The sequence below is a fragment of the Podarcis vaucheri genome (genome assembly GCF_965113315.1).
Source record: "Podarcis vaucheri genome assembly, chromosome: 9".
Lineage (NCBI taxonomy): Eukaryota > Metazoa > Chordata > Lepidosauria > Squamata > Lacertidae > Podarcis > Podarcis vaucheri.
Window position 1 is genome coordinate 7,209,091 of NC_138767.1, and position 17,608 is coordinate 7,226,698.

Sequence of the window (17,608 nt, forward strand, 5' to 3'; positions counted from 1 at the left end):
TTTGCGGCTCCCAGTTTTTTTTTCCTTCAGAAACCGGTCCAAGTGGCTCTGTTTGTCTTAAAGGCTGCAGACCCCTGCCCTATATTTTCATGAACACAATCTGAATAAGGATACTACTAATGTTCTAGGAAGAGATGGGGCAGTAAGTTGAGGTTCTTCTTCTTTGATGATCACTCGTAGCTAAGTAAGATTGTCTTCCATGAACACAGTCTTAACAGTGAGGCCGTAAGTGACTGTGGAGGCCAAGTCTGGATCCACACGTCCTTCCACAGTGGGGACATAGGTTTCCGGGTGGGAGTTGATCACGGTGTGGATTTGCCAAGCGTGTCTTCCTCTTAGCATGTTTCTCCCTTGCGTCCTGAGTTTGAGTGTCTTCAAAAGCCATGACACCTTTGGTAAAAGCTGTTCTCCAATTGGAGCGCTCGTAGGCCAGTGTTTCCCAGTTGTCTGTGTTTATACTACTTTTTTTTTATTTGCCATGAGAGAGTCTTTAAACCCTTTTTGTTAACCACCAGCATTATGCTTTCCATTGTTAAGTTCAGAATAGTGTAGTTGCTTTGGAAGATGATCATCAGACATCTGCACAATATGACCAGTCCAACGAAGTTGATGTTGAAGAATCATTGCTTCAACACTGGTGATCTTTGCTTCTTCCAGTACACTGATATTAGTTTGCCTGTCTTCCCAAGTGATGTGTAAAATTTTTCGGAAACACCATTGATGGAATCAAAGTAAGTCCGGGTACAAAGCTCTTTGCATGCTTCCTGGCTGTTGCTGAAGCAACATCTCCTTCTAACTCATCTGCTTGTGTTGCAGTTTGACTCCTGGGTTGGACAACTCTTCAGCTCCTCCAGCTCACCTTGCCATAGACCTGCCCTTGTCCTGCTGGACAGCTCATGAGTCTCACTGATATGACTGGAAACCTAGCAATCCCACTCAAGGTTGGCCTGAAAAGGACATGGGCTGACAGATTGTATTGTGGAATCATTATTAAAAAGAGTTTTTAGTAAATCACAAGAAATGCAAACAACTTGCAAATGCATCATTTTATCACTCCTATAAAAAAGAGCCTCTTTGTGCCTCACAATGTAATAGTTCATTTTTAAAAAATAGCACAGAATCCCAGAATCTAATAGTCCAGAAAATAGATTGAATTCCATTTCTTTTATTGCACTGTGCTTTCCTTCTGACTCCCTGGGTGAAACTTCGGGTCATATTATACTGTGCAGCTCCTTCAAGTTTATGCGTGACCTTTGCAGAAGTGTGGAAGAAAGAAAGGAGCTAATACCTTCATAAAGTCCATTCCACAGAAGATTTAATGGCATTAATATAAGGGGGGAAATAGCAACTGGTGCTTTAATTCCAGTTAACTTGCAAACCACAGCAGAGTTGTTTTCTTTTCGGTAGGGAGTTGTTCTTCCAGGGCTTCCTTCTGTTCCTTGATGCTTCTTCATTCTTCACGTTTGCTGCAGTCCCATGGGACATCAAGGACATTGAGCTTACCAAAGGAACGAAAGTTGTGTTTGGAACACAGCTAACACAATGCTTCAGATCCAGATATCCAGAGGGCTATGTGCATGCTGAAGTGTGTGGCCTGCAAAGCAAACAGATAACAACTGCATTTCTGATGGTGTAGGGAGGAAACAGGAGAGAGTACATGTCTTGTGCCATCATATTACCACCAACTTCCCTCTTTGACAGCTGAAACTCCTCCTGAACAGAAATTATTATTACACAGCTTATAGAAACTTTAAAGAAACTGACACTTTTAAAAAAGCTGGGGATCTGGGAATTATGAGTCATATGGGAAGGGGAAGTGACCTCCTCCTCTGGGGATGCATCATTTATTTGTACAAACTTTGACATTGGAATAGGGAAAAACTGGAATTATGAGAGCTAAGCTAAAATTTGACTTCGAAAACTGGGAAATCATGTTTCCAGTTGGGAATTTAATCCCTAGAAGAGCTGGGTGCTCTTATGTGTCATATTCATTTCTACATCATTAGGGGAATGGGCTGGCCATTGGGTTGCCTGTGGTAGTCAAGAGGAAAAGAAATCTAATTATTGGTATTCTTAGCAGTGGGCAACTTTTATTCTTCATGAATGTATCATTTCGTTAAGCATAATGTGCATAGAGCGGTACTCTAAACTTTCAGAAAATGTAAGGGAAAATTCAGAAATCATTGCCGCATGGGGTCATTTTCTTTGTGACTTGAGTCTGGTAGTATTCTGTGAAGGGCTTTGATGCCTTCTGCATAATGCTTTTCAACAAGTACTCCAGAATACAGCCAATGTAATCATGCCTAATTGAATATCAGGGGTCTTTATGTTATATAAACTGAATGGGAAATGAAACAAGAGATCGTTGAGCTGGAACAAAAGGCAGGGTAGTAATTAATTTGTTTCAGAACAGACCTTATATAATCAAAAGGAAGGGGAAAAGGAGAAACTGAGCTGGTAGAACAGCCCACTTTGTTTAGGATAACAGGGATAAAATAATGACTTTTGGGGTGAAGAGACAAGTATGCCCTCTCTGGGCATCTAGCCTGGACATGTAGACCACAAATGTGCAGATCAGGTAAGGTAGGTTTTCCATCTGAAAGGAAATGCTTTCAGGTCATTCTGCTTACAGGTCTTCAAGACCTTCATGCGAAAGGTGTGACATTTGGGTGTGGACCATATGACAGACACTTTTGCCCCAAGCGTCAAAGCTGAACCCCTGTAGAGGGTTAAGGAAACATCCCCAGGTGGGGTGGATGCGGTTGCTGAACACACTTTCACAAGATTCTCATTTGTGGGCTGCACAAGAAGGAGGATGTGGTGGTAAAGTCCTGCAGTGATAGAAAGGGCTGTGCCAGATAAGATGGCGGGGCACAGGTCAATTAAAAAAAAATACTTGCAAATATTAAATGGGCACAGTAGAGAGTAGACTCTGCTAGGACCATCCTCCCTGGCCTGACCCCCCCCTCTTTTCTGCAGGAAGTTTGATATGGAGAAAGATCTTAAAGTAGCATTCCCCTTAGGAAGCCTGAACTGTTGGCGCTCATGCTGCCTTAGGACTCTGCCATCTCATTCTGCTGCCTGGGCCAACGAAGTCTACAGCAGTGGCTTTCATAAGACAGAGTATGTCTGCTCAAACTCTCTCCACCATACTTAGAATCATGCATGCCAAATAAAACTTTGAAGAAGCAAATAAACTCAAAGTGTATTTGGGTCTGCAAAATTAGTAGACAAACCAATTCTTTGTACTTTGGCTCCTGATGCCCAGGGTCCTGTCATTAGGCAAGGTTAAAGGTAAAGGGACCCCTGACCATTAGGTCCAGTCGCGGACAACTCTGGGGTTGCGGTGCTCATCTTGCTTTACTGGCCGAGGGAGCCGGCGTACAGCTTCCAGGTCATGTGGCCAGCATGACTAAGCCACTTCTGGTGAACCAGAGCAGTGCACAGAAACGCCATTTACCTTCCCGCCGGAGTGGTACCTATTTATCTACTTGCACTTGGACATGCTTTCAAACTGCTAGGTTGGCAGGAGTGGGACCGAGCAACGGGAGCTCACCCCATCACAGGGATTTGAACGTCAACCTTCTGATCTGCAAACCCTAGGCTCTGTGGTTTAGACCACAGCGCCACCCGCACATAAAATAATTGGGTGTGATAAAATTTGTCATAAGGCTGCAGTCCTATGCCCACTTAGCTGGGAGTAGGGATGAAGGAGAAATGTGATCCAGTTTGCGTTTAAAGGCGAAACAGATTTTCAAAGTCAAAATTCAGCACATCAAGAGAAAAAGTTCTTGCTGAGACTTCTTCCTGACATGCTCTTTTCCTATCTGTGCAAAGGGATAATTAAAAAAAAACTAACCTGCCTGGTGCAGTCTGGTATGGCAGAGTCCATTTTATCCTCCACCTGCAGCCTGATGTGGTCTGATCCATTCTGCCATCTGGAGAATCTACCACTTCATTCTACCGCGGGACTTCTTGTTGTTGTTGAATAAAGTTATAGGCAACCCTTCATCCAGGGACCACAGGGTGGTTTACAGCATACAGTTGGGAACCTCAGGTCTCGTAGCCAAATAAAGCCCACCCAGGAGTCTTGCTAGACCACACTACTCACTGGCCTTGTTCTGCAGCCTCCTTGAGTTGCTCTTAAATACATGGAGAGAATATAATAATAATAATAATAATAATAATAATAATAATAATAATAATAATTATTATTATTATTATTATTATTATTATTATTATTTATTTATACCCCGCCCATCTGGCTGAGTTTCCCCAGCCACTCTGGGCGGCTCCCAATCAGTGTTAAAAACAGTACAGCATTACATATTAAAAACTTCCCTGAACAGGGCTGCCTTAAGATGTCTTCTGAATGTCAGGTAATTATTTTTCTCTTTGACATGTGGTGGGAGGGCGTTCCACAGAGCGGGTGCCACTACCGAGAAGGCCCTCTGCCTGGTTCCCTGTAGCTTTGCTTCTCGCAATGAGGGAACCGCCAGAAGGCCCTCGGCGCTGGATCTCAGTGTCCAGGCTGAACGATGGGGGTGGAGACGCTCCTTCAGGTATACTGGACTGAGGCCGTTTAGGGCTTTAAAGGTCAGCACCAACACTTTGAATTGTGCTCGGAAACGTACTGGGAGCCAATGCAGATCTCTCAGAACCGGTGTTATGTGGTCCTGGCGGCCACTCCCAGTCACCAGTCTAGCTGCCGCATTCTGGATTAATTGCAGTTTCCGGGTCACCTTCAAAGGTAGCCCCACGTAGAGCGCATTGCAGTAGTCCAAGCGTGAGATAACTAGAAGTGTTTGTGGGCTGTGGGCTTGACTTTGTGTGGTGGCTAGAATGTCTCCCCCTGTACATTGCTCCACCCACTTTAATTTATGGCCCCGCCCACTGGTATGCGGCCCCTGAAAGGTTGCTTGCATGGGATTTGGCCCTCAAGGCTGAAAAAGATTTCTCCACCCTGTTCATCCCTCCTGGAGCCTGATCCTGCCAGTGGGATTGACGTCTGGTTGGCTCACAACACTTCCACTGGAAAACCATGACAGCTGATTGAAGAATTTAAACATTCAGCAATATCTAGTTTCCAGAACAAAGGAACCGCATGATAGTTGTGGGTTTTATTGTTATTAAGAATCTGCCCTGTAACGTTAAAGCTATGAAAGGGATGCCATCACTGCTGCCTTGCTGGTCCAGCTGTGGGGGAAGGAGTAAAAGCGGCAAGATACATATATTTTCTTTTTAGTGTTCTTTGCTGGGTGAGTGCAAGGCAAGGAGCTTGCCTGCAATGGTATCGTTGGCTCTGCTGGGACACTCTGTACAAAAGGCACCTCTGGTGCTTGCTCTGACAAATGCCAACTGCACATCTCTGATGAAGGGATGAATAATGCCCATTTACCATATATTGTGCTCTGTGCAGACGTTAGCTAATTAAGCAGAACTCTCCAAAACAATGGGGAGTGGAGATGAGCGGGAAGAAGAGGAGGAACAACAACAGAAGGAGACAGATACGAGGTGGGGGAGGCCAAAGTGACATATGTAGCTTCAAAAGACACACCAAAGGGAACACAAAGAGATATCTGGCCTCTCCTGTCTACGCTAAGCAAATGAGCATCAAATGATTACTCCCTTTTATTTTAAATGCCGTGCTCATTATTTGTGTTGGTATAGCTAATCCAAAGCACTTGCCATTTCTTTACTGCCATGATTTATAGCACCTTCAAGGTAAATGCATATTCCTGAGATGGCTCATGTGAAACAATAGAAGTATATTTTAAAAATAGAGAAATAAATTTTTAAAAGGATATAAACAAGCACAACAAGGTCAATCCGCAAAAGCCCATTAAAACAGAGAGAACAGCTCAGATTTATACATACTAGCTCTTAATATAGCATAGGGAAAGAGAAATGCTTTTTCCAGGGGGTTGACAGAATAGTAATGAGAGCAGCAGGTCGGCCCCCCTGGGAATGAAATGCCAACGTCAAGGACCCACCACTAGAAAGGCTAACCCTGCGGTCAACAACCACACAGCAAGCCCTTCACGTATTTATATTTTCAGGTTGCATGTAGATGTGATAGTAGATTTTTGATTGGACATCCTGCTTTAAACAAATTAATAGCAGCAAATGGGCAGTGGGGAAATCTGAACAGCACACTCAAGGAATCCTGAAGTGCTTCAGCCAGTGTGAGAGCCAGTGTGGTGTAGTGGTTAAAAACAGTGGATTCGTAATCTGGTGAACCGGGTTCGCTTCCCTGCTCCTCCACATGCAGTTCCTGGGTGACCTTGGGAAAGTCACATTTCTCTGATGTAGCTCAGCCTCACTCACCTCTCAGAGTGTTTGTTGTGAGGGAGGAAGGGAAAGGTGATTGTTAGCTTCTTTGAGCAGTGGCGTAGTGTGGGGGGTGCAGGGGGGGCTGGCCGCACCGCGCGCAACATCTGGGGGAGCGCGCTCGCACTCGCAGCTATCTGCCCCTACCTGGCTCACTCACTCTCTCTCACTGCAGTGCTGGCTGTACGAATCCGATCCGAGCTGCCGGGTCGCCGCCCACTGTGGAGGAGGAGGGTGCCAGGCGTGCGTTGCGGTGCGGAGCGGAGAGAGAGTGAGGGAGGGACTATCTGGGGGAGGGACAGTGCAGCGGCCGCCCAGCGCAGCGCTGAGCACGGGAGAGAACCACACCAGACCAGACCAGGCAGCAGCAAGAAGAAGCTGGCAGCGGCGGCAGGTTAGGGGTTAGGGGGCGCAAATTACTTGCCTTGCCCCGGGTTAGGGGGCGCAAATTACTTGCCTTGCCCCGGGTGCTGACAACCCACGTTACGCCGCTGGCTTTGAGACTCCTTAGGAGATATCAAATCCAAACTCTTCTACTCTTCTCTTCTTCAGCCATAACACCTAGATCACCATCTTGGGCTGCCAAAGAAAACAGCAACATATTTTAAGAGCAGTTGTGGTTACATGTTTATACCACAAACTTAGATAATGCTATCTACAGAGGTCAAACAATTTGCTATTTTCAGTGGTGGACTTGGGTTCTATGATGTCCTATATGAGGTCAAAATTTGGCACCCTGTGCCCTTTCCGAGGGTGATGTCAGGTGCTGGACTGAGGAGGAATGGTGGGGACCACCCCCCCTTCTCCTGAACCTTCCCGAGAACAGGAGGACAGTATAGATTTAGAACAGTGGTTTGCAGAAGGGCGTAGTTCAGAGGCTGCAGAGGGCAGAAGCTGGGAAATATTGGAAGAGGAACAACAGGTAGAAGAAGCACCGGGGTAGAGACAGCTAACAGACTTAGGATCATTGGAAAACATTCCTGCCCCCCCCCCCGAACCAGGCAGGCATTGAGGGTATTAGAACAGAGAGCACAGAAGCAGAAAGCTTAGATTAGCCGACGCATGAGTGATGTCTGATAGGCGAGACGTGGGGGTATGTGTGGGACTTTACTTGGAGCAATGCCATTATTAGGGAAGGCTGCATTCCTTCATCGCTCTCTGTGAATTATTGAATAAATTGCTTGGTAAGAACTTTTTTGTTTCTCTGATTCCCCGAAGCCTGACAGGTGGGTAAGGAGGCGCCCAGACATATTGACCCATTGCACCACAGAGTCTGTTTTCATTAAGGAAGCCCTTGAGAATAATCATAACTTGAATCACAACAAGTAGAACTGCTGGATCAAGGGAGACATCTGGTTCCAACCATAGCCAGATGCGCACTTAATTTAAATATCTGAAGCTTCCTTATGCCAAGGAAGGCCATTGGCCAACTTAGCTCAACGCAGGGATGTCAGGCAATTCCGACCAAAAATGGAAACAGAAGCAGAAACTGTCGGTGTTTGTTTCTCCATCCCATGCCCAGAATGAAAACCAATCCCATAAATACCAGTTGGTATTCAGTGTTGTTTCACCCACAATAAGCAATTGTCAATGTTTTCCGATTTAAATTGTGTTTCCCTTGCACTGAGATGAATGGCGAAGGGATAATGACATCATTAACTATGTTAAATTTGTAACAATATATGTTAAATAATTGAACAAACTGCATTAAATGGTGGACAGCAAGTTAAATAGTGTAGCGTTTTGGTGGAAACTGAGCTGCAGTAGAACGGAAACATCAGTGACCATGATGGAGACAGTTCAGAATGGCAATTGCTGTCTTAGACTTACGTCATAGGACAGTAGTGCCTCTTTGGATTGGCAGCAGTCCTCCACAGTCTCCAAAAGACCTGCATGTCTTCCTTTCCCTGCTGTCAGAGATCCTTTTTAGATGAAACTGCAGAGAGTTGTACCTGGGACCTTCTTCATGCAAACCATGCTCTCAACCACATCGCTCTCTGCCCCAAATGAAACTCCAACTAGCGCTGACAGTAATTTATATGGACATCTACAATGCCTTTTGGGTTGCGAAGGCTCCCAAACGGCGGTAATAAATCCCTGTGGTGGGAAAAGAAACCGTTAATTAAAAGCCGCTTTTCTGACATTGTAATCAAAAGCTGGCTTTGCCATTTGGAGATTGCTTAACTGCCTGGAGGGTTCTAAGGCCACCAGCTGGAATGCGCCTTCTGAAAGCTTCCTTTGTCATCGCTCCAGTAAATTAAATGTGCCCTGTATACAACTGTTAGGGGGGAAGAATCCATCTTGGAAAGAGCCGAGGTATGCTAATGGACTGCAAATTTCATCTCTTTCTGAGCTGAAAAGGCATTACACGTGCATTAAAGGAGGAGGATTATTTACATTTCTTTCAAAAATCCAGTTAAGGCCCAACTGAAAGAGCTAAAATGTAAAAGAAACAGCTACCTCCTCTCAACCTTCGGCTGACTTCATAACAGCCACCCCCAGCTCCAATTCAGGTCTTATTTCCCTCCCGCAATACAGTAACCACCATCATTAGGGCTTTTCCCCCCAACCAGGACTCAGTTCCGGCACCTTTCAGGTGGACGCCATTACCATGATAAAAGAACGTGGTTAGTGAGAACCTCTTTTTTTCTATAAAAAAAGCATTGATAATAATAATTTATTATATGCCATCCATCTGACTGGGTTGCCCCAGCTACTCTGGATGGCTTCCAACAAAGTATCAAGCCACTAATAGCGGACATCTGATGGGGGCAGGCCGCCCCGGGTGTCTTCACTGAGGGGGGTGACATTCAGCGTACTGCCCGCCCGTGACTCCCAAGCCTCTCCCTGCTGTCAAAACAAAGGGGGGAGGGGAGTGTCGCTGGCATAGCAGCGCAGCTCTCTCCCTTACCCCGACGGATCCGGGTAGGCTTGGGAGTCATGGGTGGGTGGTGCGCCAAATGTCACCCCCCTCAGTGAAGACACCCGGGGCGGTCCACCCCCACCACACCCCTACCTTCGTCCCTGGCTGTATCCACTGGTGGAGGAAGAGGAGTGGGGGGGGAGCGCACCACCCCCGGTGGCACGATCCCGGCAGGGTGCCATTGCGGCTGCCCCCCGCACACCCCCTGCAGGCGGCATGCCACACCCCCAGGATGCACGCCAGCCAGCCCCGCCTCACCTGCTCTCTGCCCCCCCGGTGCCGGAGCATAAAGCTCCGCCACTGGCTGTATCCCCCCAAAACCGCAGAAAGCAAAAGCCCACCCCCACCCTTGGGGTAACGGTGTCCTTGCTGGGGTTGGCAGGGGTGGCAGTTTCCCCACCCAAGTTTTTCCTGGGGATCTCTACTCTTTTGCCCCACTCCCCTGGCCTTCAGGATTCATGTTGCATCCACTCCAAAACAGTACAGCATATAGGCATTATTCTGAAATTGTTCAGGCTTCATGCACTCAGAAGGGGTAACAGGGCTTGCCAACTGCATCCAGTTCTGGCAGAAAATGATGATAGATATTTCTTTTTTTCTTTTTTAATCTAAGTTTACACTTGCTCTGCATTTTAAAAAACCCCACAGTGGATGTATAATCTGCTTACAAGTTGGCAGGCCTCATCTACTCTGCTTGGAAATCTCACCCACTTATGTGAAATGGAGGAGGGGGTGGTCTTTGAATGCAGAAGGTCCTATTTTCAATTCCTGGCCTTTCCAGTAAAATAGTAGCCTTAGTAGCAATAGTAGTAGTAAATGTTCTCATAGCAGGTAAACCAAAAGATATCTCTCTCTCATTCTCTCTCTCTCTCTCTCTCTCTCTCTCTCTCTCTCTCTCTCTGTATGTTCTAGCCATAATAGCTTCATTCTGCTAGAAGCCTGACCTGCTCTGCTGTTTTATATATGCTTGGCTGCATAGCCCAGAGGACTGTCTGTAAATTGTTATTTACTCCATTCTCACTGCTACTGTTTTTGTCAGTCAATGACTCAGCATAGTTCGCCACGTCCATCACTTTCTTGACTCAGTTTGCTTCATTTGGGACTAAACATGTGCTTTTCTGTATCAGGGACAAGGAACCGGGTGCCTTCCAGACTCCAGTTCCCATCATCTCCGGCCAGCATGGCTGACAATTTAGAGAAGAGGGGATTCCTAGTCCACAACAACTGGAGAACACAAGTCCCAATGTTGTCATCGGTCTACAACCTCCATCATCCATGACCATTGACCATACTGGCTGGGGCTGATGGGAGCTGGAGTCCAATAATGTTTAGAGAGCCACAGGTTTCCCATCCACAGAAAAGCATGTGCTCAGTCACGGAGCTATGGTGGAGCCCCCAAATGGTAGCACGGTTGCCCTCCGTCCTCCTCTGTTCAAAGGATTCTGAATCCTTTGGAAACCCGTCTTTTTATTATTTCTTCCAACGCTGGATATATTTGCTCACTTGATCTTAATGTTCACTTTTCGGATGCCCTCATCCATGCTCCATTCCTGGCAACTATCTTGGTGTACCCCTCTTATATTTTCTCAGTTCTTTCATAACCCTGGCTTGGATTCCAAGACATATAACTGGATGTTACCACACCACAATTAATTATACTAAATCTTTTACAAATCCCTCTGTCAACCTCTCAAGGGCATTCGAGGAGAAATCTGTTGGCTTTTGTGCAACACTCGATAGGAAGAAGAGCCAAAATATTTTAAAGCCTGAAGAGATTTGTTCTCCACATGCACTGACAACCTGCTGATAGCATCAGCTTACAACCCACACTGCCTAAGGTGTTGTTGATCCCTTTTTTTTGGAGTTGTTTGTACTCAATACTTGGGAGGCCCCTTTAAACATTTTTTTTTAAATATTTAAAGCTAGTTGACTATGAACAGAAGTACACATTTTTTTAATAAAATTTTTATTAAGTTTTCAAAGTTTACACACACACAAACAATACACAACACAAAACATACAAACACAAATACAAACACATATAATTTCAAATCCCTAATTTCTTGACCACTTTCCTGGACTTCCCCACACCTCCCCCTCCTGCATTCCAACTTCAATAGTTTACTCAGCAAGTTCTTACCTCCCTCCTTTACCTTATTAATATTTTACTTGTTTCTTCTTAATTAACCAAATTTGACTTATGACCCTCTGTTTAAACCAAAATACCCATCCTTAACATCTTTTTCTAAGGACGACCCCATTCCCCTTCCACAATTATCCCAACTTTTATATTATTTACAAAATATCAAAAGAAAAAAAAAAGAAACAGCATATATTTAAACACCCTTTGGATTCCCAAGCTCTCACCCCCCCCCTTTCCCGGTCTTGATCCTCAACAAATGTCCATCAATCAGTCAACTCTCAGCCCGGATCTCTCACGTCCGAGGCCCTTAAGTCTAACACAGTCCCTCTCTGCCGGTTTTGTTGGTAGTCTTTTATAGTAGACATTGAATCTCGGAGAAGCTCTGACCCAATTAGGTTTCTTCCAGCCAGACCTCCGTATTCAAAAGTGGAGCCAGAAGTACACATTTTTTTGTTAATTATTTCTATTATTATTATTCTTATTATTATAATCCCAGGGATGGTTGGTTCCCATTTGGACTGGTAGGGTGAAAGTCAGGGAGGTCAACAGTAGGTGGCAGCAGAGTCAATGACAGGCAGAGCCAATTATTGCTTTGCCCCAATCCTCCTCCCTGCTAAATTCTAAAACGCAAACCATTGAGACTAAGGAGGAGGATGCAGATTGCCAGGGCAGCCCCATGGATTGTAAGTAAGAAGACAGGAAGATGGGGACTGGCTGAGGTCAGACTGAGATTGCTGGGGCAACATCCCATTGGCCCTAATGTGGAGCCCCCTTTGTCTAGGCTGTGTAGAAACAAATGATGAGGTGAATTCACTCATATTTCCTCTTCCTTTTTACAGATGGATGGACCAGACTAAATCTGTTCCACGTCACTTTTGCTCACATTCAGCCTTTGGTCAGTTTGAACCCATTTTTTAAGGACTTTCTAAAAGAATGCATGAAAAATCCACATGCAAATTCAACTCATTTCGAATGTACCCTTCTCATGAAATATGTATCTTAAAGGCACTACAGAGCATTTACTCTTCAAACTCATATTTTGTAGACATTTTTTTAATGCAAAACACATTTAACAAAACTACATTGCAAAATTCAGAGAAGTGCATGATCTCTCAGATGGTTTTGTGTTCTAATCTGCTTGCAGATCCTGGAATGTTGAAGAGAGCACATTGCTGGGGGAGTCATGTGGTCTGGGGAGCGGGGAATCTTCAACACCAGATAGAGAAGCCCAGAGGGCTAAACTGAGGTTAGAGCTTTCAACCCATGTGAAATGGAGACCTTGCAGAATATTTAATGTCTTCTCTCCTCCTGCATTTTGTGACAGTGTTGCGTTTAGGTTTAGAGAAAAGGTGAGTAAGAGTAAAAAAATTATGCCTAGTATAGAGAAAGCAAGTAGAATACTAGACATCCAATGGAGCTGTATGCCGGAAGATCCAGGATAGACAAAAGAATGATGGGCACCAACTTGGATGACTTTAAAAGAGAATTAGATAAATCCATGGAGGATAATGCTATCAATGTCAATGGCTACTAGCCATGATGGCTAGGTTCTGCTCCATAGTGGGAAGCAGTACCCCTGTCAAGGGCCGGTCTGGATCGGAAGATTGGGGAATGCAATCGCAGGACGATCAGTTCCTAACAGAAGAGGAGGGGGACTATCCCCACCCTTCCAGCATTTCCAGAAGCAGAGAGACAGGCAAACACAGAAGCTGCACAGTTGAGAGAGGAGCTACCCAGCTATGAGATAGTAGCTAAGCAACCAGAAGGGAGGGAGCAGCTAAGCAAGACCTCAATTGAGAGTGTGCAGGGGAACTCCCTCCCTCCCCTTGAACTCAAAGGTCTGAGCGTGTCAGAGAACAAAGGTGACTCTGGGAAGGGGGAGAAGGAGTTTCCCATTGGTGCGCTTCTTGCTGCGGAAGTGGGAAGGAGTCAGAGTAGGCAGCTGAAATCCTTGCAGAGGATGGCCTGTTTGTGCTTGTAAGAGAATGCTGTAATAAAAGGACTATAAATCTACCCAATGCTCGTTAATTCTTATCGGTGAACCACCGGAAAGGAGAGGGAAACTCCTGTACTCGACAGCGCCTCTGAGTGCCAGTTCCTGGAAACCACAGGTGGTCAGGTCCTGTTTGTGGTCATCCCATTGGGACATCCCATTGCTGACCACTGTGAGAATAGATACTTGGACTAGCTGGACCATTGGCTTGATACAGCAGAGGTCCTCTTAAGTTCTTACGAATGTCTGATGACTCAGAGTGGTACAACTGAACTGTTTAATGACCAGTTTGCGAATGGAAGATGAGGACAAGTTTATGCCTTACTTCTTCTGACAAAGATGTTGTCTGAAAAGCGCTGTAGGTTGATAGAAGCAGAGGTGGTTCCAGCTCCACCCCCCTTCACCATTGGCTATCATTCATTCCTTGATGCTATATTCTGGCCTGCAGAAAAGACCGAGAAGTGACATGATAGCCATTTTGCACAGGGATGGTGGAGCAAGCTTGTTTTCTGCTGCTCCATATGGTAGGACCTGAACTGATGGGTTCAAATCACAAGAAAGGAGAGTCTAACTAAACATCAGGAAGAACTTTCCGATGGCAAGAGCTGTTTGACATTGGAATGGATTCCCTCAGATGGTGGTGGGTTCTCACACATTGAAATTTTTTGGATGGCCATCTGTCAGGACTTCTTTAGCTGTTGCTCCTGCATTTCAGGTAGTTGGACTAGATCAGGGGTCAGCAACCCGTGGCTCCGGAGCTGCATGTGGCTCTTTTACACCTTTGCCACGGCTCCGGGGCGGATACTAGCGAGGGGAGGAGGCGCATTGTGCGCCCCAACACTCCCCACTGTGGCGGGCGCTGTACTGGCTGTGACGTCGCATGGGGGCAGTGCGTGCATTATTCACGCACCGTCCCGACGTCACCTTCCCGCCCGCCCGCCCACTACATTGTAAGGGGCATGTACGCTGGTCACTGCATTGAAAGGGGGTATGTACGCTGGTCACTGTTTTGAAGGGGAGTGAATAACACACACACACACAAAAAGGTAACTTGCTAATTTAATGTTTATTTCTATGAGGAGGAGTAATTCTGAGGGGTCAAACAAAGAAATAATAAAAAAGTGACAAAAATGTTATTTTTATAATGATTAGTTTTGCGGCTCCCAGTTTTTTTTTTCTTCGGAAACCGGTCCAAGTGGCTCTGTTTGTCTTAAAGGTTGCAGACCCCTGGACTAGATAATCCTTCCAACTCTGTAGTTCTATGACTAGAGAAAACACTGCGTAGGGAAAGTGAGGAATATCCCATGTGTCTTTATTTATTCATATTGGTCCTCTTTTATTGGAAAAGCACATGGTAAATGAAACAAGAGCAGTATTGAATGCAAAGCACATTCCATTGAACACCCATTCATAAATATATTACATCCAGCCCCTTGTTCAGTCAATTTCTTCCCAGTTTAATTAAAATGTGCTGGGGTTTTTTAAATATCTTCCCTCTCAGAAGCACAGAGTCATAATGTTCAAAGACGATCTTGAGTATCGCTCCGTTTCCACCCTTCCAATTATCCAAATGTGACTTCAAATATGTCCTATTTTGGTGCTTTCTCAAGCCCATCTGTTATAAGCACCCCCCGCCCACCCCGCAAGAGTCGTGCTTTCTTATCCAAGCACTGGTTGCTGACCTCTGCAAAGTACATTGTGCCATCTTCCATGCCTTCCTTTGGTGTGGTGGATCTGATGGTACATTATATTTTCTGCCCAGTCTGTGCCTATATAAATTGTAAGCATAACTGGCTTTGGGGAGGCTGGCAGCTCTGATTTCAAATAAATAAACATCACCTATGAAGAGCCTTCTGGATCAGACCAATGGCTTATCTAGTTGTCAGTTTGCATTTCTTAGTGCGGAAAGTATTGATCTGATGTGTAGAGGTCTTTCCTATTCTACTTATTTCAAGAGGGTTCTGGAAGCTTCTCTGTGTGAAAGAAGCAAGCAGAAGGTTCATGATGTTCGGGTTATTAGTTCAGAGAAGCTGAGTACAGCTGGTTTAAACTGGTTCTGTTATCTTTTTCTGTCAAGGTCATGCTGACTATCAAAGTAGGGCCAGAAGGAGCCTGGACTTCACCCGTTCTCTTTCTATCTCTCTTCCTTCTGGTGTGGTGTTCTGTACATAGTATGCTTAGTGTTAAAGTTTTATTTATTTATTATAAGTTATTGTAAGTTTGAGTTAAGTCTGCGGCAACTGGATTTCTTATGGACAGTGTCAGTCCTGAATGTATTGGATTTGTGACCATTATGCTCATTTGCCTTCAGTAGCAGTAAAGCTCTGCTGGATGAAATATGATTGCCTCTGGTCTATTTTTTTGGAAATCCTACAACGTGTTTAAGTTTTTACTCTGCTAACTATACGCCGGAGTTCTGCTCTGGAACAATACTGAGTAGAATTCTATGACACTAGTCCATCCAGCATACTGTTCTCACAGGACCAACCAGATGCCTGTCAGTGTTTGAAAAAGAAAAGATTCTGACCTCCTTTTTACTCTTTTGCCTAGTCCTCAGACCTTAGTTGGCACAAAGGAGTCTTTGAGAAAGAGTATTCTTGCAGAGTATTGCTGCTTTTATTCTTAAAATTCTTTATCTGCAAAATGACCAACTGTACACACATCAACTCTACCAGCTTTCTCTAACCAACCAACCAACACTCAACACTAACATTGACCACTCTATATATACACCGTAGATTCCGGCGTATTAGGCGACTGGGCGTATAAGACGACCCCCAACTTTTGCTGTTCAATTTTAGAGTTTTAGAGTTATAGAGTTTGAGCATTGCCAGGGGCAGAGTGCGCACCCCTCCGCTGCCTCTGCCATTGCAGCAGCAGCAGCGGCAGCAGCCTGAGGCGAGGCGTTTGGCGGGTGGGCAGGTGAGCGCCGCGCGCGGAAGGACTTTCTGCGTCCCCTTCTGTGGGGAGGGAGGAAGAGCAACGGCAGAAGGTGTGCCTCTGCTCACTGGCTCCCTCTCCTCCTTCCCAACGTGTTTAAAGGTAAAGGTAAAGGGACCCTTGACCATTAGGTCCAGTCGTGACCGACTCTGGGGTTGCGGTGCTCATCTTGCTTTATTGGCCGAGGGAGCTGGCGTACAGCTTCTGGTTCATGTGGCCAGCATGACTAAGCCGCTTCTGGCGAACCAGAGCAGCGCACGGAAACGCCGTTTACCTTCCCGCCAGAGCGGTACCTATTTATCTACTTGTACTTTGACGTGCTTTCGAACTGCTAGGCTGGCAGGAGCAGGGACCGAGCAACGAGAGCTCACCCCGCTGTGGGAATTTGAACCACCAACCTTCTGATCGGCAAGTCCTAGGCTCTGTGGTTTAACCCACAGCGCCACCCATGTCCCTCCCAACGCATACACCGGGCATATAAGACGACCCCTGACTTTTGGGGTGGTTTTCCAGTCATCTTGTACACCGGAACATACGATACTGTACAGGTACAATTTGGTGAAAGGTTGCATGAGTCATTGTAGGCTGCTGACTCATGCTGACTTAGTTCTTTTAGCATTAAAGAAACAGCGGCCAATTTTTAGCCGTGACAATGCCTGTGGGGAACCCAGAAGCAGGATTCACAGGATTCACACACAAGATCACTCTCCCCGCCTGTGGCTTCCAGCAACTGGTACTCAGAAGCTTCTCTGCCTCCAACTGTGGGGCCAGAGCAGAGCCATCATGGCTAATGGCTAATGGTCTTAGCTTCCTCCTCCTACTCCTCTAGTGAAATGAATTTCTGCTGTCAAGACTGAGATAAGACTCTGCCAAGGACCCTGGAGAGCTGCTGCCAATCAGAGGATAGCAATACTGGGCTAGATGTAGTGATGATCTGACTCAGTGCAAGACAGATCCGTATGTTTCCATTTAAGTAGCATTTCAGAGTTTTCAACAAGCTTCACACACATTAGCTGGTAATATCTTAGAAGCATATGGAGGAGGAAGGAATTGGGGGGGAGAGAGAGTTATTTTTTTCTGGGTCAGAAAATTAAGCAAAATGAAGAAGAATTGAATGCCTCAGAGAAAGCAGTTGATTAATATAGTGTTAGACAAGAGTCTTTAACAAAGAAACAAAGTGAGTGAGGACAAATGTTTTTGCACTGGAAGACGAAACTGCCAAGTGAGGCAAAATTGCTCATCTTTTGACTGTGCCAAATGAAGCATGGTTGAATTGAAC